We start from the raw sequence: 12,334 nt of genomic DNA on the forward strand, positions 1-12,334 counted from the left end.
TTCTGGCAAATAATGTGTGTTCACATTTGCATCCTTCGTGTGCTGAATCAAGGCCCGAAGGCCGAGAGAGCACCACGAACAGCCGAAACATTGCATAAAAAGTGATAAACAACAATTATATTAAAATTTGCCAAACCGCACAGCCAAATTGTTTAATGTAGTGAAATAAATATCGTGTCCCCCGCTTGAGTCCGCTCTAGCCTAGCGAAGGGGATTGTGGGACAAGATGGCCAGCCTAAGCATTGGCGTATGTGGAAGGGCTAGATAAAATTAACTATTCGTTGATAATTTAAACATTCTAGAGCATTTTTTAATCCTTGAATTAATTTTAGAAATTTGTGGCAAAAATTGAGGTTGTCCATTAGGGCAATTCCATTTCTTCCTTACAATACTTGTGATGAAAATAGTGCTCTGCTATTTTTCGGCTTTTTTAGTGAGGGTTTAGACGTTGAATTTATATTAAAATACTAAAATAATAATTCCAATACCAGTAGAACTGGCATATCTTTTTTGATTATAGATTGAATTATAAAATCCTAATAGTTAATGAAGAAAGTTGCTGTAAAAACATATTCTTTTTGAATTAACTGTTTTCGACTTTTGAAGAAGTTCACTTAGAGCTAAATAATAGAATTCAATTTCTTGGATAAATCTTTCCTAAGCCATCAGATTGAATTGCAATCTTCAGCAACTACCTTTACTTTGCTCTGAAGAATATGTTTTCACTTTGAAATGATAAGATTGTGTCCACATTACAGTACTACGTGTTTGGAATGTTTTTCGAAATTTCGTCATAGTAATTTCCGTATACGCCTACATCGTCTTTAAATTACCACCGAAAATGCTGAAAATTTACCAGAACATTAAAGCAATGGAAGATTGGATTTATCAAAACTGTTTTATACATATTTTGAAACGCCCTAGTCTCCATCTTGCCTTATAGTCCTCTACCACCGTACTCAATGTAGGTATAGAGTTTTTAGTTCTGTTGTTTCAAACGGCAACATTCGCTGTCTTCACCATCGTGTATGCGGTTTCACTTAACCTTCCGTAGAGGAGTGTGAAAGGGCAACCACGCTGGAGATGGCACTCTAATGTGGAAAGTTGCCGCAAATGATATCGTCCGCCGATGAGGTCGAGTCGTTTGTGAATTGTCTTGCTTCGCGTATAATGCAAATCTACGAGGCAAACGAGCTGCAGCAAAATTAAAATATACAGAAAATTATCATAAATTAAACACGTTCGCGCATGCATGCAGCAGCGGAATAGTCGATTTATTGGACATATGCTGCCAAAAGTTTTCCAGTGATAAATAATCCCCTGCGGAGGATGAATTGCGTATACTTGGACAAACGAAAGAAACCCTGAAAAACATTTAGAGAAGAAAGAACTCAAAGAACTTCTTGAAAAGTTCTAGATAAAATCATAAAAAAATCTGTGAAAGAATCTTTGAAGAATTTTACTTGGAAGAATCCTGAATCTTGGAAAAAATATCTTGATAGATTATTTGCACTGCAGATTCTGAAGAGATTTAAGTATAAAGGATTTTTTTCAATGATGTAATGAATTTCTCGAGTAATCTTCCTATCGTGCAATCACTATCCTAAACGCCGCCTACGAAGGTTTATCCCATCTTCCGTCGTCTATCACGTATAGCAAATGAATTCAAGGGAAGTTATCAAGCATGTTTCATCGACGGCCGCTCGACAACGGACCAGATCTTTTCCGTGCGGCAAATCCTCCAGAAATGCCGTGAGTACCAGGTCCCTACGCACCATTTGTTCATCAATTTCAAGGCGGTATACGATAGTCTGAAAAATCATGGACGAGAACAGCTATCCTGGGAAGCTCACAAGATTGATCAGAGCAACGATGGACGGTGTGCAAAACTGCATGAAGATCTCGGGCGAACACTCCAGTTCGTTCGAATCTCGGCGGGGACTACGACAGGGCGATGGACTTTCGTGCCTGTTGTTCAATATTGCACTTTAAGGTGTCATGCGGAGAGCCGGACTTAACAGTCGAGGCACGATTTTCACGAGATCCGGACAATTGGTTTGCTTCGCGGACGACATGGATATTATTGGGAGAAAATTTGAAACGGTGGCAGATTTGTTCACCCGCCTAAAACGCGAAGCAACAAGAGTCGGACTAATGGTGTAGGATTCAAACCATTTATAAAAGGTAGACCAATTAACAGGGCCACAGAACAATTTACGATTTTTTGTTAATCAAAACTGGAATTTACGTAGAATCCATGAACCACTCTGTTTTTATCATATTTAATACAGGTTGGACTCGATTATCCGGAGTATCGATTTTTTTTCACTCCGGATAATCGAATCATTGAAAAAAAGAAAAAATCTACGATAAAAGAACTAAAATATTATCATTTTTAGTTGTGTTAGGCCGGGAAGGGAAAGGGACTCCGTGGACGCGACCATGAAAACGTAGGTTTAGCTGAGAGCGTGACTGTCAAACCGTAGGGCGCTGACATATTAGTTAAATGCTAGTTGGAAGCGTTGAAAGTGAAGTGTAAGAATATTGAATTTATCGAAGATTTATTGTAAATACTAGAGAAATAGGATTGTTACCGAAATTAATTGTTGAATTGAAATAGTAAGTAGAAAATTTTTATTCATTAAACCTAGCTAAACTTTTACTGAAGCCGTAGAACTATTGATGCTGAAGTTGGAACAAAGGATTATATGAAATAGCGCACAAGTTGTTACATACCGTAATATACAACCTGATAATTATTCTGATTATTCAGTGTCAATTCAGGGTATACATTGTAGGGATATTAGAACGTTTTGTAGGGAGATTAGAAGGCTTTGTAATTCGAAGACTAAATTCTTTTGAGTGTGTCGAAAAACAGTACATCAAGAGATAGTTTTATCGATATGCTGACCCGAACTCCTCCTAACACGTTGTTTTATTTATATGATGCAGTGGCGTAGCCAGAAATTATTGCTAGGACCATTAGGCGACTTAAGAAAAAAAAAAATGAGCAGAATACACAAAAAAAGCCTTTACGCCCAAAACTGCTAAATCATTCAATTTGTGTATTGCAATGCTGTATTATTTCAAATTTATGCATAAAAACATAAAAACTAGAAACAGCCGAAGAAGTAGCTAGTTGCGCTATAACCAAGTTTGTTGAATGATAATAATAAAACAAAAAATGGTTCCGTAATGCTTTACAACGCTTGAGCGAGCCTTTGAAAAATTGATCAATAGGGTCCTAAAGCCTTGTCCCAATTTTGATACCAAACGCTTAAGTTTGGGCCAAAAACACATGTTTACTCAATTTATAAATGATTTTCGTTGGTTAAAGTCAATAAAACATTTTTTTCTTGTTTTTGGGATTTTGTCACACCCCTTTGGTTTAAACTCAATTTTTTGGGTATATTTAGTTTTCCGTGTCCCTTCTGAAATGTCAGATAGGAACAACCCCAGTGTTAAAACTAAAAGCCCTGTGGCATTTTTGTCGACAAAGTGAACGTCAAACATGATCAAAAGTGTCAGGGTTCATATTTGGAACAATTTATAAAATTAAATTTTAAATATGTTATAGCCGTTATTTGAGCTGGAAAACTGCTAAAGTAGTTACAAGAACATGCTCTTTCGTATTATTAAATAAAAACAAGAATTCATTACACATTTTAGGACCCAATTGTGAAAGACTTTGGCGACGTGTAAGTGCAATGTGTCATTAAAATTATTTGAACATGTTTATCGGTACTAGATGTACTTACTCTGCGCGGCGTGTAAGGTGAGACGAGTCGAATGAGGTGAAAATTGTCGATTCGCTCCTAGGGTGACCATTCCCTGCAGATTCGAAATCAGGACATTTTGCAATTTTTCTATGCAAATTCCTTTTTGTCTCAAATTTATAACAGCAACGATTACTATAATATTTTTTGTTTGTTCATGTTGAGGACTTTTAATGCACGATCATAAGAAGCTTTTAATTAGTGGGTATGAACATAAGTATAAATTCAGAAATATAACTAGTATCTTGCAAGAACAAGAATCTAACACCATTTCGAAGACACTAGTGTGTTTTGACTTTTGATTTTGCTAGGTATCTGACATGTATTTTTTCAAGGTTATTGTTTAAAGTCTGCCAAAAACCACAGTAGGGATCCTATTTACACGACTGCCGCTTAAAATTACATCAAGCATTTCGTCAGGAATCTACGAACAGGTATTCTTCTAGAATCTACCGATTCTAAATATGTATGTATCTATTTAGTCCAGGAAATCCAGCAATTTACCGATGATTTTTAAATCAATCTGCTTGGTATCTGTTGTAGATCTTGCTATGGAATTACTAATAATGTCAAAAGTAAAACAGCCTTAGCATGTCAAAAGTATATTTAATAGAATCTAAAAAGATATTCGAAAATCGCCCCAAGTTCCCAAGATTTATTAAGGATGATGCAAGAAAATGCCGCTTAAATTCTTTGAATCATGGCTTCACAAAGAATCTGCTAAGAATCTCTTTAGAAGTTTCACAAAAAAGCGTCCGTTATGTTTCCATTAAGAACTAGTGATTATTCGCTAAAGATCGTTAAGAATTTCTGCAGTACTCATGGAGTGCGAGATGCTAGGCGGTCGTGCTACCTTAGTTTAATTTTGTAGTTTCGGCCATGGTTTTTATAAATATTAACTCCACTTAAAGAACAACAAAATGGTCGCAGTGATAAAACGCCCAATACTGAAAAAAAAACGCATCTGGAATTGCAAATTGTATTTTCTGAGAACATCTTTAATGATGACAACACTCGTAAAAGCTATCTCATTTGATATTTATTTGAATTCGAAAAATATGTCAAAATAAAGAGAGAATGCCATGCTGTGATGCAAATATTGCACAGAGATAGGTAACAGTTTTATGTTCCCATGATTGATACCATCTGTGCTGAATTAATAATCGGCATTTCATTATGAAAGCAATAGAACTGTATTAAAATACTTCTAAGATGAAAGCTTTTGTTTAAGTATTAGCCCAAATGATTTTATTAACAACACCAGAATCGCCAAACATCGACTGAATCTGAAGGTATTGTTATACAATATGAACCTCATTCTAAACTTTCTATGGGGCTAAAGTTGATTTATAAGCCACATAGATGGATTTTGGGATAGATGCCATTTGAAAATTAATGTTTTTTTTTGTGACTACCTATTATGATAGCTTTTCCTTATTTGAAATATTCCAAGGTGTTCGTCATGCAGGAAAAAGCAGAACAAAACATGAAATATAAAACATAAATCAGGACGCCTTGAAAGAATCTCAAAATTAGGACATGTCCTGCTAAATCAGGACGGATGGTAACCCTATTTGCTCCCATTTCATTAACATTAGTCGACTCACATCACTCGCGGTGAGAGCGACTCATCACGACTAACACGCCGCGCAGAATAAGCACAAGAATGCCTAATTAATCTATTTGAAATAAGTGTTTTCAATGGTTACACCTCAAAGGGGCGTAACTCGTTAGCTTTCTCATTCAAAACTCTCTCCTGAGATTATTACCATTTTTTTTTAAATAATTTGATGCTAAAGAAAATCTACAAGGCTTCTTAAGGAAATTCAAGATGAAACTCAACTGGAGTTCCTACAAAACATAACAGCCTGGCAAATATTAAAAGCTCATAACCTAGAAATTTATGTGAACAGTTTTCCAAAATTTGTTGTACATTATATTAATAGAATACCATTTGAAAATAATTATGCAAAAAAGAAATGCAAACAATTTCGTTAGAAATTCGCTTATTGAAATCCTCCACTTAAGGTTTGTCCAGGAAATCCTACACTCAAGATAATAGCTCCCTTAAATATATGTGCAGTTGCATATACAGAGCTCAATTTTTGATTTCCATTAGATTTATTTGGCCCACATACTCACCATATTCTCATCGAATACTTTCTATCTGGGTCATATTAAAGGTATGTGTAGAATTTACTTATGTGTATCCCATATCACATGGTATAAACGAAGATAGCAGCCGAAGAAGAATTACATCGTTTTCTATTGATAACTTAAAGGTATTTATTTGAATATAAATCTTATGAAAAAATGTTAGAAATGATAATTCATCAACACATATCGTCTTTGCAGGTGTGAAAATACTTTCCCATCAACTATCACAACTGGAAGATGCTCTGGTGAGTTTTAGCAGTTAGCAGAAAAGGATTAGAGTTTGGTGAGAGCAAATTAAACGAGGTGACGTTAAACTGTAAAATAAACATGCTTATGGTTTGTGCATCAATCTGTGCTAATAGTACATGTTCGAAATATATCTGATTCACAAAACAAAATTGAATACCATGTGTTTTATGAATGAAAAAACATTGTAAACATCTTAATAAGGTAGATCAATATATTCCATTGATGCATCCCCTGAAAAGTATGTGCCTAGTCCATGGATTATATGTGCAGACATCATTCTTTCAATGAGGATAAAGATTGGCGTTAACTCATTGATTCAGCACATACTTTGCATATGCAAACCCCCATTGCAAAAATCCATGTAGGTTTGCACATGAATCAAATGGAGACATTATCTTGAGTGTATCATTATTTTATTAGAGAAATCATCACAATTGCTTTTGCAGATTCCACAACAATATCTTTCAGGAATTTCGTCAAAAAATCAGGATTCTTGCAGATGTTCCTTATTGATATCAGGATTCTACCAGAGATTCCTTATACTTATGGAAGCATGAATGTTGCAATCAACAAAGGTGTTGGTTCGTAAATACATATGGGACGGTTATGCCTGATCGATTTTAGCAACACAAAACCGTTTGATTTTAGCAACATATCGTCCGGCAACATACATTTTTACATCGTGCCAACATCAAACGGTTTTCCAAAATTAGTTAGATGTTTGCAATAATTATCAACAATTTCTACAATTTAATCAAAACGAAGGTTGTTCTAATTCCATTCACAGTAAATCGTGTTAGAAATGTGCACCATGGAACATTGTTAGATTTTGACACAGTTCGATTTTTACAACATAAAAATAATTGGGCTTACTGCCAAAATCAAACGGACACAGTGCCCATTCTTTAAACCCTAATCTGAAAAAAATTGCTGAAATCTGTTTTTGAACTATTTTTTTTTGGTTTTTGAGGTGGGGCTATAATCCCATATAGAACTAAATAATAGCAAGCCAATTTCAAAAAAGTCTCCATAGTATTTCCAGTATTTCCTCAAATCACCACCGAAAAAGCTAAAATATCATTAAAACACGATTTTTATCGCATGGATGGCCATCGATGGTAGAGAAGATATGGGAGATAATTGTGCTTATTCTGCGCGGCGTGTGAGGTGAGACGACGCGTTCCTAATTTGTTTAGAATGCCAAAAAATTGGTCCAGTAACTTTCGATATTGATATCAATAGATATTGATCATATCGACATATGGAGGGAAATGGGAGCAAAAAATTAACAGAAACACATCGAGATATGTTGATATCGAGATGTGGAGAGGGAAATTGTATACAAAATGAAGAAATCATCGACATAGTGAGAGATATCGAGATGTGGAAAGTTGACTGTTTTTCACATTATGCATGGCGCAAAAAATTCTCGCGCCGACGATCTTGTAAAAATCGCTTATAGATCGTCGCAGTTACTTCAGATCGTTTTAGTGCATTCTGCACGATCATTACTGAAGTAACTTGGCGATCTAAAAACATGTTTAGAGTTTTTCAAAATTATCGTCGCGAAAAATAATCGCACTTTGCACAGTGCTAGCTTGTGAGAAGGACTTTGCTTGCATTACTTCACTAAACAATCTGCTTCTTTGTTGTATTGTTTATAATCTGTTTTGAAGCTAACAAAAACTAGAAATCAATTTTCGATGGAAAATTATAGTGACAATTTATCAATTGAATTCAAAAAGTTTATGAGCAAAATATTTATTCTCTAGCCCTTATTATTGAAGAAAAAATATATTGCTCATAATCATGTAGATTTCCATCCATGTAATATGAAACTTCTTATATAAAAAAATCGTCCCATTATAGTTCATTATGTCTTTAATCCCCCTCCATGAACTCCTTAACACCACCAAGTTTTATCGCGTCATAAAAATGCTCGATCATCAATAACCATAAAAAGAGAAATGCTGTTAGCAATCGACGGTAACCGCTGTGTAGCGATTATCGTTGTTTTCACCAACTTTCCTTCTGTATTACATTGAAATAAAGTGGACTATTTTTGATCCCCACTGCAAAGTGCGAAACACTTTGAATCAATATTAATAGCCCGCAAAGTTTTTCCCATTCATTTCCCGCAAAGCATTCGCTCGAATCGTACGTGTGCAATTTCGAATATGCTTTCTCCGTCGATTCCATTCATACTTTCTCACACCTGCTAATGCCCTGTTGCCGTTTCGTCCCACACAACTGTCCACCACCATATTGGTCTGATTGAAAATATATCCATTCCTTTCCGTCCGCAACCATCAGCTCTACAAGCTCCACCCACGAGAGAGTCTGTCGCTTTCCGCGCCACCACCGATCGACCAATGGTGAATGCACGAATGCAAACGCGAGAGCGTAAGCGCATTGTTTCTCCATCTTTTACACGCCAGCCGCTGATTCGTAGGTATCTGTGTGAGTGTTCAATCGGTTCCAATCGATGGCTCTGTCGGAATGCACGAATGGCGCTTTCCCCAATTGCATCATGGTCGTTCTAGTCTAGCCTAGCGCACGATTGACGAATGGTGACAAATGCCACTCGAAGAAGATTGGTGATGGTGGATTTGGAGAAAGCGTTTGCAAGGAAAATAGAGTAGGGGACAATGTTGCAAAATGAATCGACGGAGCAAAATTGCCCAATGTGAATAATAACATAAATGATCACTTATTGGAGGTAGCTCCGATAGTGGAGGTAGGAAGTTTGGTCATATTTCGCACTAAAAAGGCAGCGAAACAGAAGCGGTAACGTAATCGGTTGGACAGCATGCTGTAACTATGGACAATGGCAATTCTCGTCAAAATTATCCAAATCTCGTGGATGACCAAAGCGATAAAACCAATATATCGTGGTTTTGGCGGGGTCCCAGAGTTTTGACCGTATTTAATGCATGATTTACTGTGAAAATATTACCAGCTCAAAAATTTATTACCATCACTGTTACATTAAAAAAGAGGTACAAATAATGATATGGAGTTCAAATGTTTTTAAATTTCAAAATTTTCATTTTTTATGGTTTTAATATCAAATATGTCTTGGGAAAACATCCGTAGGAAACCATAAGTAAGAAGAGAAGTTTAAAAAATGTGGGGCCCTCGTGAAAAATGATTAAAATTTGCATGCACTGTACTGCGCGCTTGATTTTCATAAGAGCAGAAATTGAAATACATCCATGAATCATAGTGTTGTTAATAGCAGCGCATGTCGATCTTCATGTAAAATGCTCAACGTATCAATCTTCATGAACTTGGGAGAACATGTCATTAAAGGAAGAAAAACCTCGGTACAAACAGATGTGGCCTCTCCAGATATCGTGGCACATGTTCCACGTACCGTGTGACCAGGTCCGTCCCACTCGGGCTCAGATAGGGTACCACTTCTATTACTGCATTTGGTCCCTCGGTAGTGCAAAAGGTACCCAAGTTTGACAGATCGCAGTACACTTTTCACGGCATTCTACATTACCGTATGAGCCATAAAATTTTGGGCAACTGCAAGAAACATGGAGATCTTTAATTTGTCTTTGGTGTGACGTCTCAATCTTCAAGAATTCGAGGGAACTTGTCAATAAACGGTGAATCAATTAAGTATCAATTGATTTGGCCACTCCAGAGCAATACAATTTGAATTGAGGTGAACTGGCTAACTAAGTTTCAAGCTTCAAAAATAAAAAATGCATGTAGAATTTGTAAGTAAAACCCTTGCGGAAAATGAACATGAGCTCAAGCATAGATGAACGCTTCGTAGTTGCATTCCGTGATTGATCTGAACAGTCAAAGTTGCACAGAGATTTAATGAATGAGGCTTTAAGGTGAAGATGAATCGAAGCCAAACTTCAAATTTTCAAGAGCACGGATCTGAAGAACCAAACATCCGTTTAAGCTGAAAACTCAATCGATTGGTCCCTAGCTGGTGGTGAGCAATCGATAAGGTGTTCAGCTCAAACAGATGTTTGGTTCTCCAGATCCGTGCTCCTGGAAATTTGAACTTTGGCTTCGATTCATATTCACCTTAAATGAGCGAACCATCCTCAAAGTGCACGAATCGAGAGTTCAAAGACCGAATATACCTCTGCATCTCCACAGTTGTTGTCTTGTAAAGGATATCGGGTTAGTGGGAACAGGTGGTGATAATGGTTATGCGGTCTATGACACAATCACGCCAAAAACTGGACTCCCGATATAACTCGATTACGAGTTGCATGCCAAACGATTGTGTTTCCGGTCCCATCGCCAGATCTGTTGGTAGCGAGGTCATTCTTCATTTAATGACATGCTCTTTCGAATTCACGAGGGTTGACACGTCATACGGTTTTATTTGGATTTAAAACAGAAATATCCCCAAGGAGAGGCCTTGGCGGAACCTGTGCTCGAAGCTATGGAGTGGCCACATCAGATGTGTATAAGTTGACTCATCTTTTATAGACACATTCACAAAGATTGAAACGTCACACGGTATGTTTTGGACAAAAAGCAGAAATGTTGCCAAAGAAGCCCTTGTGGAACATGGGCCAGAAGCTCTGGAGTAGCCAAATCTTTGATTATCGTATTATTTTTCATTTATTGACAAGTTCTTTATTTTCATGAAAATTGAGATGTCGCACGGTATGTTTTTGGACATAAATCGGAAATGTTCCACAAGAAGCCCTCGTGGAACCTGTTCCTGAAGATCTGGAATGACTACATCTATTCGTACTGAGTTTTTCTTCTTTTATTGACATGTTCCCTCCAATTCAAGAAGATTAAGACGTCACACGGTATGTTTCCGACAAAAAAACGGAAATGTTCCCAAAGAGGCCCTGACGGAACCTGTATCAGGTGCTCTGGAGTGGCCACATTTATTGATATTTAGTTTATTCTTCCTTTATTGACATGTTCTTTCGATTTCAAGAAGATTGAGACGTCGCACGGAATGTTTTGGACATGAAACGGAAATGTCCCTAAACTGGCCGTGGCGGAACCGGCTACGATGTTCCGGAACGGTACACTTATTCAAATTATGTTGAAATGATGACAATCGATGATTATCTCACGTTTTACATAAAAACTTCAATGGTATAACTGCAATAAATAAAAAAAAATCACATTTCCCGAATTTGGCACCCTCGTGACCCCAGTACAACCCGGAATATCTTCGGCATGGTTCTGAAATCAGCATTGTCCATTTATGACAGATAACTGAAACCTTTTCAAACTAAACTGAGGGTGGTTTCCAAAAAATCTAATAGAAATTGACGAAATGGCAGCTATTTTAAAATGCCTTGTCGGAGGTCGGTAACGTAAAGGTTAATCAGAAAAAGATACCCAAAATATTCATCAATACGTTCAATTTATTGTAAAGAGACGATTTACCATTTAAGCTAAGACAAAGAATTTAAAATTTATAGAAAGAAACACGAAAAAGGAATTTATTTCTCTTTAGCCCGCAAAGATTCATCATTCTCAGCGTCATCAATCGGACCTGTTGTTTCCAACTCATCATCGAAAGATAAACATTTCAGATTCATAACCAAACCTAATCTCACCGCCACTCTCTCAAGACTCGCTAGATGAAGATACGCAACAGGAGAATAAGAAAAATCGTCTTTTCCATTATCCGGGTCAAACTATCAGCACTGATTAAAACGGTATCAGCACGATCCCAATGCGACCCATCATCGACTTCCGGGGCAGAAAAATCACCCATTATGGAAATCACTTTCACACCCTCCTGTCACTACATCCGTCGATAAGTAAGGTGGGATGTTTCCCAAAGCTACCACCAGACAGAGATGAAAGCAATAAAACGAACATCTCTATCATCGTAACATCACCATAAAGTGGCAGAACAAGGATAACTGCAGTTATCGTCAGTGTACACGAACACACTCTCGCTCTCTCGGTGAAAATTGGAATTGGGTGCATCGGCACTTTTCCACCCACCACCCTTGCAGAGCTGATGAACAGGGCCGGCTGAACGAAATTTGTTGATCGATAGCAAACAATGATATGCTAAAGGTTTTGGAAGAATGATGAAATTTAAATTTATTACTTTGGCTCGAAACAAAATGTAGGAATCGCCTAATTCACTACTACGTAGTGAACCGATTTTGTCATGTTTGTGCTCAAGC

The sequence above is a fragment of the Aedes aegypti genome, chromosome 2 (genome assembly GCF_002204515.2).
Source record: "Aedes aegypti strain LVP_AGWG chromosome 2, AaegL5.0 Primary Assembly, whole genome shotgun sequence".
Lineage (NCBI taxonomy): Eukaryota > Metazoa > Arthropoda > Insecta > Diptera > Culicidae > Aedes > Aedes aegypti.